General features: G+C 33.8%; 1 long non-coding RNA gene across 1 annotated transcript; it reads left to right on the top strand.

Annotated features, from left to right (window-relative positions):
- Positions 1-8,898: 8,898 nt before the first annotated feature.
- On the top strand, positions 8,899-10,766 carry LOC144554557 (uncharacterized). Its single transcript, XR_013511644.1, has 2 exons — positions 8,899-9,583; positions 10,031-10,766. It is a non-coding gene; the product is annotated as an uncharacterized LOC144554557 (long non-coding RNA).
- The last annotated feature ends 4,246 nt before the right edge of the window (positions 10,767-15,012 follow it).

Here is a 15,012-nt window from a genome sequence, read left to right on the forward strand (position 1 = left end):
ATCATGAAGAGAGATGTATTTGAAATTTTAAAGACAAATTTTATTCTCTTTTTGAGTTGATTTATCAAGTATTATCATAGATGTAACATTTATTCAATTTTTTTATGATCAAAATTCTTTTTTCTTTTTTTCCTCTTTTGATTGTATTGTATTTATACTTTATCAATAAAATATAAGATTAGAAGACTGACCCCTTCCTGTCTTATTACACACAAAAAAAAAAAGATTGCCAATTTGTCATCTCCTTATCCAGTTATTTGATTTGAAGGAATGTAAAAGAAAAAATAAGGGAAACACTTTGAGAGTTTTTTGGTATTAGTACTGTGTCTTTTGTGTTTTTCAACTTTGATTACTAACACCTGTGAATGCGATAAAGGAATTAGAATAACTAGAGACCTGTATCTTGTGAATTTCCAAGCTAGTGTCTGAATTTTTTATTAATAGTAAATAAATAAATAAAATATCGAAAAAGGGGATGGCTTTTGAGTTTTATCGATATATAGGTAGATCATGATAGTTTATTCCGTCCAGCAACAGTGTTCTGGACGGGATAAACCATCCCGTCCAAATTAGTGCTCCACTAATTTTGCTTAGTAGAAAAAAAAATTCCCTAGCTCTTTTTTTTTCGGTTTTTGGTTTCTGGTTTCATCTTAGATAATAAAAAAAAATGCTACAGTGCCGGATGGGATAATCTATCCCGTCCAAGAAATATATATATATATATATATATATATATATATATATATATATATATATATAGGCTGTGGCTAATTTGCTGCCGGCAGCATTTCTGCCGGCGGTGCTGCCGCCCATTTTTCTGTTTTGTGATATCCAAACAACAAATCCAAACCGTTAGATGTTTAATTTATATTATAATCTACTTGGAGACCAAATTTTACATTTTTTGGAATTTTTTTACTATATATTAAGCTGGTTTGAAAACCGCTGATTTCAGTAAATTTCTGCAGCATTGAAATCAGCGGTTTTCAAACCAGCTTAATATATAGTAAAAAATTTCCAAAAAATATAAAATTTGGTCTCCAAGTAGATTATAATATAGATTAAACATCTAACGGTTTGGATTTGTTGTTTGGACATCACACGGCTAAATATAGCCCCGGCAGCACCTCTGCTGAAATGCTGCCAGCAGCAATTTAGACAGACCCTATATATATATATATATTTGCTAAGGGAAATTAGCAACTAATCTGGTCGAGTAGATTAAAGAAAGTCGGACAGGAAAATTCGTCCCGATTTACCTATATCGATAAAACCCAAAAGCCATCCTTTTTTGATATTTTATTTATTTATTTTCTATTAATAAATAAATCGGCAATAAAAATTCCAGCAGTCTAGAAGAAGAGCTGGAACAAAATCGGCCAGCTAAATGAAATTTCAGAAACAAAATAGAGATAGGTGAAAAATGGATGCCACTAACAAAATATCATCTCTATGCTAGGAATAGGAAAAAATGGAGAATTTAGTCATTTTTTATTTTAAAAATAGAAAAAACAAACCGTGTCTCTTATGCCTTTATTTGTTGCTGACCTGCAAATGACTTGTGAATTTCCACACAGTTTTTACTACATAACCGTGGTGATTATCACTTTTACTGGAAGTTTTTACTACAAAATCGTCAGTGTTTATATTATTTTCTTTTAAATATATTTTTATATAATCGGTTTGCTAATGTGGCTAACCATAAATATTAATTTAACAGTATGAAATATCACCAATAAAGTTTGAAAACTTCACATTAACACAAATAATTATTATAGATTCTACCTATACATCTAAAGTCTAAACTGATTCCAACCATTTTGCTAACTACAAAAATAAAAACCTAAAACCAAGAACATACAGATATATTACTAATTCAGAAGTATAAAAAACGGTAAAGAGGAAAAAAACGAAAAAAAAATTATGAATTTCAATTTAAGTTTTGAGACATTAAATGATATATATATATATATATATATATATATATATATTTTTCACTGAAAATGGTGGATTTCAGAGAAAAATAAAACTAATATTTTGTTCCTTTGTTTATACTAAGAAACAGCTGAAAGGCACTGAAATAATGTGAAAAAGACTAGCTGCATCTGGTCCATTTCAGACAACAAAGACCACAACACAAAATATGTTAAGAGTTTGTTTCTCTTCTGATCTACTGGACTAGATCACACGGCCTACACCAAGTCCATGCATATATTTACAAATGATCTGATGGGCAGCCAAATCTCTACACCAATTATTATCTTTGCATCAATCATTTAACTTTTTTTCTGATTTACATATATAAAGTGTTCTCTTTGCTATGGTTAGTATGTACTCATGACTTATGAAGGAGTGTTCTGAATGAATACAACTATACAAGTCCCTAATGTGGCAAAGAAGGACAAGACAGCTTTTATGAATTGATCAAACACATGCATGCACATGCATTACTACACCTTTGAAGTCTAGCTATCTACAAGATTTTTGCACTTTTGCTCAAGAAAAGAAAAGTCTATAATAAGATAGCTAGGAAGCGCACAGTCTTGAAAAATTTCAAAATATCTTCTGCTTGCCATTTAATATCCTGTATTTGAGACTTGAAGGATAGAAGTGCTGATAGATCAGTTTTACTAGTGGTTACCATAGAAGAAAATATCTGTATCCCGATCCTGGATCTGTGTATCGGCCGATTCGGATCGGAAAAATGGACTTTTTGGCTAAAAGCTTGTTTTAAACTAAAAAAAATAGGAAAAAATTGATAAAAAAAATTATTTATATAAATGATTACAATCAAATAATCCACTAATACAATATAATACAAGCATTAAAACTATAAACATACTCTTTCACTGCCAGAAACCATGTCGTACTGGTTGGATTATTTCATCATCATCTGTATTATGATAAAATTGAGAATATTGTTGTCAGGAACCAAAAAAAGAATACATTGTAGACCCAAATGAATGATTGTTAACATCTTCATATCCATATGCACATGGTAGCTGATTATACCCGCCACTAAACCTTGATGTACTCGACATCTCATCATAAGAACTAACATTTTGACGTCTTTTTAGTTTATTAATAGTTTTCAGCATGTGCATATATAATTGATACTATATTTAACCAATCATGGGTTCATAGTTGATACTTGATACTCTATTTAATCAATGAGTGTGACAAGTTTTCAGCATGTGAATAGTTTATACTCTATTTAATCAATCACGGGTTCAAGTTTTCAGATGAATAATGAACAGAATAGGACTTGAATGGCAGAAATTGGACGAAAAATACAAAATCCGCGAGTATTGAACTAGTATTGGATCGGTCACGGTCCATACCGATACGGATCGGTATCGGCCGATATTTCCTACTATGGTGGTTACTATAGCAGCGAGAGAAATGGAGGATAAGGTTAAGAGGAGGTGAATAGTGAACAGGATATAACAACGTTCCATGATTTGTGTATTGAGGGTAATGTATTTCTCTCTCACAGATGCTGCTCTTCTTATAGTAAAAGGTAGATGTAAGGTTATTAAAGTTGACCACAAGAGATTCCCTCATGAGTCGTTCTAGTACTGACTGTTAGAAAGAACTTGGAATTTTGAAAAGTACTTCATTTTCTAACCGTGAAGACTGGGTTGGAGATGACTGGCTATGAAAGTTAGGACATGGAACTGGAATTGTGACTCATTTTACACTCAGAACGTACTGATGAAGTCTGTTGAATATGACTCACAAAAGGACAAAATTCAGAATATGAATTTAAGAAGGAGATGAGTTGCTATGAAAGTATGATAATGAGACAACTCAGAATATCTAGTCAACAAGCAAAACAATATCAGTACAACACAGTAATGAAAATTATCTTAATTACTTAAAGTATAAGAATTTAATTATAGATTTAAAAATTATCTTCATAAAGAACAACAAATCTCAATTGCTTAGTGGCACCTTGCTAAATAAAGATTTAATTAACTTAAGTGTTGTGATCGAAGTTTATTTTTTTTTAAGTACATACATTTAGTGCTCTAGAAATAAAGAAAATAAAGAATTATTACAGAATTGTATTTGGTGTTGACCTGAAAATGACTTGCAAATTTCCAGAATATCATGGTCCACAATAATAATTCCAGTCTAGAAGGACAAGATTGCAATCACAAAGACTTAAAAATGACGGTGACCATGTCTCTTATGTCTTTAAAGAAATAGTTTTGTGTAATTGCTACGAAATGGAGCTGCAATTTTAAGGAAATAGTTTCATCTAATTATCGTATTATGAAGAGAGAAGTAATTGAAATTTTAAAGACAAATTTTATTCTATTTTTGAGTTGATTTATCAAGTATTATCATAGATGTAACATTTATTCCATTTTTTTAAATTAATTATAATCAAAATTCCTGCTTTTTTTGCCTCTTTTGTCTGTATTGTATTCCTAATTTATCAATAAAACATAAGACTGACTGATGTGGATTTTACAATACAAGTAATAAATCCTAATTTACACTCAATTCGGTTGCAAGTGTACAACCTTGTCAAGTAGTACTTAGGGATCGTCTCCACAGGGACATGTCGGAATATCAAATCTAACCTAACAATTTAATTTAGTAAAAGAAAGTAAAAAGATTTTTGTTTGTTCAAAGGTTGGTTTGGTTTCGATTAAAATGAATTAAACTAAAGTCTTAAAGCAAAATATGAGTTTTTAACAAGTATGAGAAATTAGGGTTTGTTAGGGTTCCTATCCACTAGTGTTATGACTAATTGGTTTATTAAATTTGTTCTTTTAGTTATGAAGGCACAGTTGGGTGTTGTAGGTACAAAGGAATATCTCTATATTAATACCATCTTTAAATTAGAATAAACGTCACAACTCGGTACTTGGCTACCCTAATCTAAAGTCATTAAGTTCCTACTGTCCCAATAAATCTAGAAAACTATCTTTCACCTCTCGGTACTTGGCACAATTCTCTAAACTATTAGGTAAAGCCCGTATAAGACAAGCGTCACCTCTCGGAACTTAGCCTATCAAATACCCTATTCCTTATGGTCTGGATCTAATATTCAATTTCTGAATTGCAAATACCAAATCCTAGGGTTTCATGTGATTTCGATTAAGTCCTCACAATCAATTAAAATAAAGAATAGATCACAACAAAGAACAAGAATATATAAAATAAAACCAACTAAATCATAACAAAAGTTTCAAGTACAACCCTAATCAACCCTAGAAAAGCCTTTAGCCAGTCATGGCTAAAGCACAAATCAAAAGAATAAAAGAGTTCCAAAGGAAAGAAAACAATAAAACCGGTTGATCAATGGTATTCTCTTCTTCCTCCTTCTCTCTTCCTTGCTTTTCCTTGCTTTTTCTTGTTTTAAAACCCTAGAAATTCTGCCTAAAAAACGTCCCCTTATCTATTCTACAAGTCCCCCTTTTATACCCCTCATAAAAACTAAGAATAACTCCCTAAAAATAGCAAATTCGGGCTCTGAACCGACTTATTGCGGGCCGCAATGAGTGGAGGCAGTTAACAGACTGCGCAGAAAAATCTGGAGAGGTTATTGCGGGCCGCAATGAGTGTGCTGGAATGAAAATGCTGTGCTGGAGAAGTTATTGCGGGCCGCAATAAGGTTATTGCGGTCTGCAATAAAGGTCCTGAAAATGCTGTATTGAAGATGGTTCTGTCTGAGTTGGTTGCGGCCCGCAATAAATGTGAAATCTACTCCATCTTCGTGTTGTCTTGCTCCAGATCACCCGTCTTGCTCCGTTAAGCTCCAAGCACTTGATTACCTACAAAATAAACACAACTAGGGCAGTAACTTGAACTTTTGGACATTTCTAATCTAATTAAACCTAATTCGAATCAAAACTTGGCTTAATTTACATAACAAACCCTAGGTTTCAATAGATACAATTTCAGCTTATCACTGACCCCTTCTTATCTTATTACACACACAAAAAAGGGAGAATTTCACATATGCCCCTCAAAAACTTTAAAATTACATATCTCACCCTCTAAAATTTGAAATTACATATTTCCCCCTCTAAACTTCAAAAACTCACATAATTACCCATTTTATTGTCTTTTCTATTAAAACACATTCTAAATTTATAAAATACATATTTTACCCTTTTATTAAAAAGCATAAAACACCATTCTAACTCCAATTTGAATCTAAAGGTTCTTCTACCGTCTGAATTACTTTGAGATCCGTGCGAGCTAGATCAGCACGAATCTTCAAGCGAACAAACACGGAAATTGAAGCAATGTACACTGATTAAAATTGCTTTGAGATTTATGAGGGCTAGATTAGCACGAATCTTGAAGCGAACATACAATAATCTTATTGTGATGTGCAAGGATCGGACGGTAGAGAAACCCTTCAGATTCAAATTTGAGTTCGATGGGGCATTTTATACTTTTAATGAAGGGTAAAATAGGTATTTTATATATTTAGAGTGAGTTTTAATATAAAAGACAATGAAATGGGTAAATATGTGAGTTTTTGAACTTTAGAAGGGGAAATACGTAATTTTTAAATTTAGAGGGGCAAATATGTAATTTTGAAGTTTTTGAGGGGTATACGTGAAATTCCCCCAAAAATAAAAAAATTGCCAATTTGTCATCTCCTTATCCAGTTATTTGATTTGAAGGAATGTAAAAGAAAAGACAGGAGAAACACTTTGAGATTTTCTTGGTATTAGTACTGTGTTTTGTGTTTTTCAACTTTGATTACTTATGCATGTGAATGTGATAAAGGAATTAGAATGACTAGAGACCTGTATTTGGTGTTGACCTGAAAATGACTTCTGAATTTCCAGGCTAGCAGGGTCCACAATAATAATTCCAATCTAGAAGGACTGATGAACAAAATCGGTCAGCTAAATGAAATTTCAGAAACAAAATAGAGATATGTGAAAAATGGATGTCACTAACAAAATGTCATCTCTATGCTAGAAAAAAATGGAGAATTTAGTCATTTTGTATTTTAAAAATAGAAAAAACCAATGTCCTCTCCTCCAAATTGTTTATTTTAAAAATAGAAAAAACAAACCGTGTTGCTTATGCCTTTATTTGGTATTGACCTGCAAATGACTTGTGAATTTTCAGGCTAGCAGATTGGATCACCACACACGTTTTTTACTGACGGTTTTTACTGCATATATAACCATGGTTATTGTCACTTTTACTGGCAGTTTTAATTACTACAAATTCGTCAGTGATTAAATTAAGTTTATTTTAAAATATATGTTTATATAATAGGTTTGCTAATGTGGCTAACCATAAAAATTAATTGAACAGTATGAAATAACACAAATAAAGTATGAAAACTTCACATTAACACAAATGAAGTGTATATTCTACATATACATCTAAAGTCTAAACTGATTACAACTATTTTGCTAACTACAAAAATAAAAATACCACAATAAAAACGTAAAACCAAGAACATACAGTTAAATTACTAATTCAGAAGAATCAAATACGGTAAAGAGGAAAAAAACTGAAAAAAAAAAATTTCAATTTAAGTTTTGAGACATTAAATGATATATTTCTCTTTTGCTATGAAAATGGTGGATTTTAGAAAAAAAATGAAACTAATAATATTTTGTTCCTTTGTTTATACTAAGAAACAGCCGAAAGGCACTGAATTGAAGTGAAAAGTACTAGCTGCATCTGGTCCATTTCAGACAACAAAGACCGCAATACTAAATATGTTATAGTTTCTCTTATGATCTACTGGACTAGATCACACGGCCTACACCAGGTCCATGCATATATTTACAAATGAAGGAGTGTTCTCATTGAATACAAGTCCCTATTGTGGCATAGAAGGACAAGACAGCTTTTATGAATTGATAAAACACATGCATGCACATGCATTACTACCCCTTTGAAGTCAAGCTAGCTACAAGATTTTTACATTTAATTTTGCTCAAGAAAAGAATACACCAATTCAAAATGGAGATGATATATACTTTGGCAAATCATATACCAATTCAAATATATAAAAGAATAAAAGACAAAATATAAAAAGAATAAAAGACAAAATCAGGAAACAGACAGTTTCTTCACTCGGTTACTTTCTATACTCACCTTCCTTCTCTACCTTCCAAAAAAAAATATAAATATAAATTGATATTGTATAACATGAAAGGAAGGTAGCTAGAGAGATACATATATGTACATAGATACATACATAGAAGAGAAGAGAAGAGAGGCATTAGTAATGGGTGTAGCATGCGGTACTAAGGCTCCTTTCTTTACTGGTAATTTTTCTGTTAATTCCAACACTGATATCAGCTACAAATTACCCAAACAATATTCAAAGACACCTATTACAACTCCCTTCATAAAATGGCACAAATGCGACAGTCCCAGATTTCTATTGCAACGATATTCTCTTATCATACAACTTAGATAACATTACCCGTATCTGCCCGTTTATACCAGATAACAAGTCCCAACCCTTTGACTGAATGTTGTTTGGGGCGTATCAAAGGGTTAAAGAGAAGGTGGGGTCCACTGGCAGAGGCTTGCGTGAATTTTAGTGCAGGAGATGTAGGCAATATTTTCTTCAATTGGGCTGGGCCATTAAAGATATCAGGACTCCTATAATAGCACCTTGGTATAAAAGGGACTGAATGGTGTATCTGTCTAGAGACGATCTCAGCCTTTCATTTATCAGATCCAACTATTCTAAATCATTGTGTTAAATATGAGATATTATATATGTATTATATGTATCCATTTGTGTACAAGTTTGAAATTAATTATAACCCAACGTGCTACATACAAAACCACACGGTTTCTCCCTTCCTCGCGAATCCTCTTCCCTTACACGCGAAGCGGATCTTCTTCCGAAATATTTTTTCTCTTCTCTCGGCTGGTGCCGCATCCTCTTTTCTCTCTTCTGAATCTTCTTTTCTCTCTTCTCCGTTTGCATCGCGCCCGATGCCTAAACCTTCGCTGCCAGATGCGTAAATCTAGATGCCGCTCTCTCTCCCTCTCTTTCACTTCTCTTCTCCTTCTCTTTTTGCCTCCAGTCACGCTCCACCACCGATCTGATCTGCCTCCGCTATCAGTCCTCCGCCACGAAGCCACCAGTCCTGCCCTCACAGCCGATCTGCCTCGCTCTTCCATCAGGTTAGTTTACTCCCTATGTGTTATGTTTTCTTACGCGATTTTTGTGCGATATGTTTGCATGAAACCCCCCTCTTTCCCCTTTTAATTTTGCTCAAATCAGGTTAGGGTTTCCTTAGATCCTTCGTTTCTTGTATAGCCATGGTGATTACTTCTTTTTCTATGAAAATAGAAATTAAATCAACAATTTTGTTTCTAAATGTTGTTGTAGTTCGGATGCTATAAGTAGATCAAGGCAGATTGGTGCTATGATGTCTGAAAAAATGAAGTGTATTGAGTGAGAAATGGTATATCAGGGGTAATTTCGGTATGCTTTGTGCTTATTTTTTTGTCCTAATTATCTGCATTTAATTTAATAAAATTTCAGTTTTGGCAGAAGCGGTTTCCATTTCTTCTTCTGTTTTTGGGGATTATGCGATGGTTTCGGTTGAGTACCCAGGTATGTCTTTTTGATCCGTGCCACTTTGCTGGTATTCTGGAGAGATATGTTGTGCCCTTGTTCAGGTTTCTTCAGTTGTTTTGTAGGAATATATAGTGATATATTATCTTGAATGGTTTCTTAATATGATTGTGCTGAGCAAAGATTGTTGTGTTTATGATGTTAACACAAAATTTTACCCAGCATATTTTGGTACTGTCATCCTCACAAATTATTCATTCAGCATAGTAATGATTGATGTGTATGTTGGAGTGGGTAATGTGATAGTGTAGCCTACTTTAACAATTGAGTATTTTACAAGCTACAAATAAATTTGAGACCTATTTTGATAGGTTTCAAAGTGTTAATCTAATATTAAATCAGATTAAAGGAAGCTTAGATGTAAATAAACTTGTGGAAATAATGCATCTGGATTCCTCAGGATAACATCTATTTTTGCCATGACAGGACTTCCATCATCTCCACCAAGTTTATCAGAGCCGTCCATAGGAGCGGGTCCCACCAGCAGTAGAGGCATTAACCAGCAGCCACATACAACAGACGTTGGGGATACTTCCAAATCCCAGAAACTGAACACTTGGATAATTGCCGTGATAACAGTTTCTTCATGCTTTCCTGTGTTACTCAGCATTGGTGTGGTCGTTTTCGTGTTGAGGTGGCGCAATCTCAGACAACATGGGAGAGTTCTATAGGCCTTGCAATTACAATGCCTACCACCAAAAGATCTGGTAAGAACAACCTATTACAGTTTTCAATAATTGGAATTTTGTAGTTAAACAATTTGACCTTTATATAGTAAGTTAGAGTGGAAATGAATGGGAGATTGAAGGTCCAGTAATTGCCAGCTTGATTCCCTCCATTGGCATATGCGTCCGTTCTTCTTTTGCTGGTAGTTTCGATCAATTTATCGTTGACACAACACCGAGTGACATTGGATCAGATGACCCTGGAGAAGATCCTGATGGTATTGTTGAATTTCCCTTTCTTTTAGTTTTTTCTGTAATGTTAGTTCACTTTGGTTTACACGTATTGGCATTGCAGTTTATTATATATGGTGATAATAATCTCTTTGTTTCGCTGCTTATGATTTTTATGTAGTAATTGGTTTAGTTTAAGAGAAGACATTTAAATTAATCGGATCCTAGAGCATGGCTTCAATAGCAGGTCTCCTTAAAAAATTAAATATTACCCAAAGGTTGAGAACGAGGATATCAAAGTGCGGCTTATACACTGACAACAAATTGTGGGATTATAAGGGGTTTACATATCCGCAGTTGTTTAAGGATAGCTTTTAAATAAATTTTAGGGAATCTTTATATTTACAATCAAACGTGTATCTCAAAATAAATGTAAGCTTACGGTCATTTGAATGCAAACAAAAAAAAGGAAAAAACTTGGGAATGTTTACAACGTGTCTCCTTATTTATCTATGTAATTACATTTAATATTTATGTAATTTCTTTGTTAAATTTAATGGTGACTTTCTGTCACGATTAACCACAAGAAAAGAAGTGAAAAAAAAACGGCATATATGTGAGATAATTAATAAATCACATACAACAGTATAAATTCAAAATAAGATAATTAAATTTAACAAAATATTTATTAAAGTACAAACGTCACATTTAAAGAAAATGATCAAAACATATTTTTAATTTTCACGGCAACGCGTGGCTGGCACTTACTAGTCTATTGATAAGCCCATTAAAGATATCTATTAATACACTCAATAAAAGAATCCTTATATCTGTTTTTTTTTTTAATCTTAATATTATTACTATTATCTTTATATATCATATTTTCCTTTGTTTTATAACCCATTAAATAACCATTTTGGCTGTTTTCTAAAATCACAAACAAGTGTTTATTGTCTTAAATAAACTCAAATTAAGTCTAAATCCAAATTCCAAATCAAACGGAGTACAAAACAAGCACACTACAGCAAAACGACTCGTCTGGGACCGAGTTTAGAGACCAGGGACGCAGAAGATCTCTGAAAAATAAAAAAATAAAAAATAAAAAAAGCACCGGGGACGGATTTGGCCCATAGCCTTCTGGGACCGGCGCCTATAGCCTTCAGTGACCCATTTGGCCCGGTCGCACAAGGGCGCCCCTGAAAAACACGCGTTTCTCTCCCAGTGCGGTACTCATCCCGCGTTTTATTTTAGGTTAGCCAAAAAAAAAAATCCCGCTCGTTTCTAAACCCTTGGCCGCCTCCTAGTTCCTCCATCACCGCTAACCCTTTTTCTATCCCTCTTTTCTAATCGCACGGTGAGACAGAGAGAGAGAGGCGTCCCTCCATCGCCCTCCATCGATCGCCATCCCTCCTTTTTCTAAAAATTCCGGTCTCTACTAACCCTATCCCGTCCCTCCATCGCCGCCTCTCTCTGTCTCGCCGTGCGCCGCTTCTCTCTCTCTATCTCGCCGCCTCCTCCAGGTAAACTCTTATCTCTCCATTTTTCTTAAACAAATTGTTGCAAAAGCAAAACTTAGTTAAATGGTGACTGGTGCAGTCGTCGGATCGAGCCAGGACTGAGGGAGAGGCGCTAGATCGAGACCCCCTCCTTAATTTGCTCGATTCTCTTCATACTGGTATACGTCCTTTTGTCTTTTAAAGTTTTGTTTTATTTGATTTGGGTAAAATATCCATTATTGCTTACTTAAAGCTTGAATTCGAGCTTGCAGGTCTGGTTCCCTTTTTCTATCTTGACTGATTTGAAATTGAATTTTATACTTGTAGCTGTTATGTCATTGAAATTTTAAGCGGATGGGTAAAATAGCCATTGGTGGTTTGTACTGTGTAGTCTTTTCAAAGAGGGTTTAGCAAATAAGGTGAAATGCACTTCCATTCTATCTGAAGGGAGATACAGTAGACGAAAGAGGGCTCTTATTTTTACCAATGGCTATTTTACCCAAATAGTACATACTTCATACTTGTAGCTGTTATGTCAATTTTATAAAATTGGAATATTTTCTTGATGCTATCTGAGATCTGAGGCATGGTCAAAATTGTAGAATTTTTAGAAACACAAATTTGTAAATTGCATAAATGCATATGCACAATAAATGTTGTATTTTGGCTGTCTTGATGGGTATGAAGAATCAGCAAGTACCAAATCACAGTCACGAGATTTTGGTTGGAGAGACACGATTTTGGTTGGATCAGCTAGTTTTTGGTGGGAGAGACACGATTTTACTAATTTGGTCTTTAGATAGTTTTATTACCTTAAAAAGTATATGTATGAAATTTTATTTATTTTGATATGTTTCCAGTTTCAGCTAATCCTGTTCAGTAGAGACACGATTTTGGTTGGATCAGCTCAGCTCAGTAATCTCGAGTAAGGTAATTGTCACTGTTGTGCTTCATAGGGTTAATGGTGTATCTTTAATAATTGGAGCAATTAGCATTTAGGTTGTTACAAGGAGTTAAGACTTTTTTGTCATTGAGATACATTTGTCTTGTCAGGTCAGGTATTTGATAAAATTCATAGCTTTGTAACTTGCATTAAACTCCAAATTCTGGAAATGGCAGCATCTAAGTGAGTCAGCAAGCTGGTCTCACATGTCATTGTTGATTTGGATGGTACTCTCTTGAACACAGGTAGTATCGCACACCCATCTCAGAGCACAAGAAACAGGAAATTAAAATGAATTTTTGTTTTAAAGATTGAAGGGCGGTTGGAAAGGCTCCTTCACCTAAGAAAATTTCAAAGAAAGTAAAAAAGGATCCAAACATGACTAAGAGACCTCCCTCTGCCTTCTTTGTTTTCATGTAAGTCTTCACATTTGTACTGATCTACTGGTCAATTGATGCACTTACGTTTTTTCTATCTTTTTCTAAATTTTTGTCATGTATTTTTGGCTTAAAGAGAAGAGTTTAGGAAGGAATTCAATGAGAAGAATCCTAACAACAAGAGTGTAGCTGCTGTAAATGAATTTCTTTATCATATCTATTTATTATAGGTTAGCAAAGCTGGAGGATCTAAATGGAAGAGTATGTCAGAATCTATGAGTGTTACAACAAAAAGATGGATATACTAGTTTAAACTCCAATTACCACCACCTGTTTGTATGCATATACTGGTGTAAGTTCCAGTTATCTATATAATTTGTTTTTATGCTTATCCTTCCAGTGAATTTGTATTAAATTATATCTTAACTTTGGTGTGTGATTGTTAAGGTAAAAATGGAATGACAAGAGTTACAGCACCTTGGTGCCGGCTGACTTTTCTGTGGTGTGCTTGCTGAATTTTTTGACGGCCGAGTCTTGCTGCCCTTTTTGCATTTGGAGCCTTTCTCGGGTAATTTCAAGCACCTCCCTTTTTCTTGATTGATTGTTGCTCGAGATGTGATAAATTGTGAGTTGTTGTGATGAATTGGGGTATTGATCAATTGAGTGCGGGTTGTTGATTTTCCCAGCTTGATTATGGGACAAATTTGGGAATTTCGGGAATGTGCATTTGATTGTCATGGTGCAAGACACCTTTGCTGTTTTCTCCTTCGGTCTTGGTGTCTTCTTGCATAGAACTTCAGCTTTTGTGTATGAAAATGCATACATTTTAATAGTGGTGCTATATTTTTTATTTTATCAATCTTGAGATGAACAGGCAGCAACAGATCAGCTCATTTATAAGAGTGTTATAGGTTTATGACATTAGGCTCAAACCCTTTACAAATCATGTCACGACATTAGGCTTAAATCAGAGAGAAACATTTATAATTTCAATTTTTATACATGTTTCTATGTTTATTACAGATTTTCTTTGGTAGAACTTAACTGGGTAATTCTTGTTTTTAATGTTTTGGCTCTTCCTTTCTTTGCTCAGATATTTTTAGACTCTTTCAAAATTCCCATTAGGTTTCTGGGAGGATGGTTCCGGTCTCTCTCGACAAAGCCCTAGGCAAATCGACCAACAGGTACTCTCTGTCTTAACAAAACAAGAGCTATCGATATGCTAAAACTTCTCATTGTCTTAATAAAGATTGTAGACTCTATATGATTGGAAGAGCGAGGTCATTGGTCCTGTTTTTTTCAGGTTCAAAGCAGAGATAGGTACAACATTTACAATTGCTCCTTGATATTTTAAGAACCATACATGAATTATAGTAGTTTAATAGTTATATTATTTGTTGGGCAGATTTCAATGGAGTTGTAGTGGTCTCAGTCTCTCTCGACGAACACCAAGGAGAATTGATCAACACATATTCTCTTGTTACTGTCTTTTTACTCTTTTATTTCTCCTTTTACATTTATTGTTTCATAAATATGTGATTATTTTGTAATTAGACAATGGTGATTTTAGTTGGATACAAATCAGTTGTATTTTACATTACCTTTTGAATTTTTTTGATATTTGATGTGAATTGCTTAGTACGTACTAATTAAATTGCTTGTGAATTGTTTGATATTTGATGTTAAATACTTGTGA

Source organism: Carex rostrata, chromosome 5, assembly GCF_964058835.1.
Source record: "Carex rostrata chromosome 5, lpCarRost1.2, whole genome shotgun sequence".
Classification (NCBI taxonomy): domain Eukaryota; kingdom Viridiplantae; phylum Streptophyta; class Magnoliopsida; order Poales; family Cyperaceae; genus Carex; species Carex rostrata.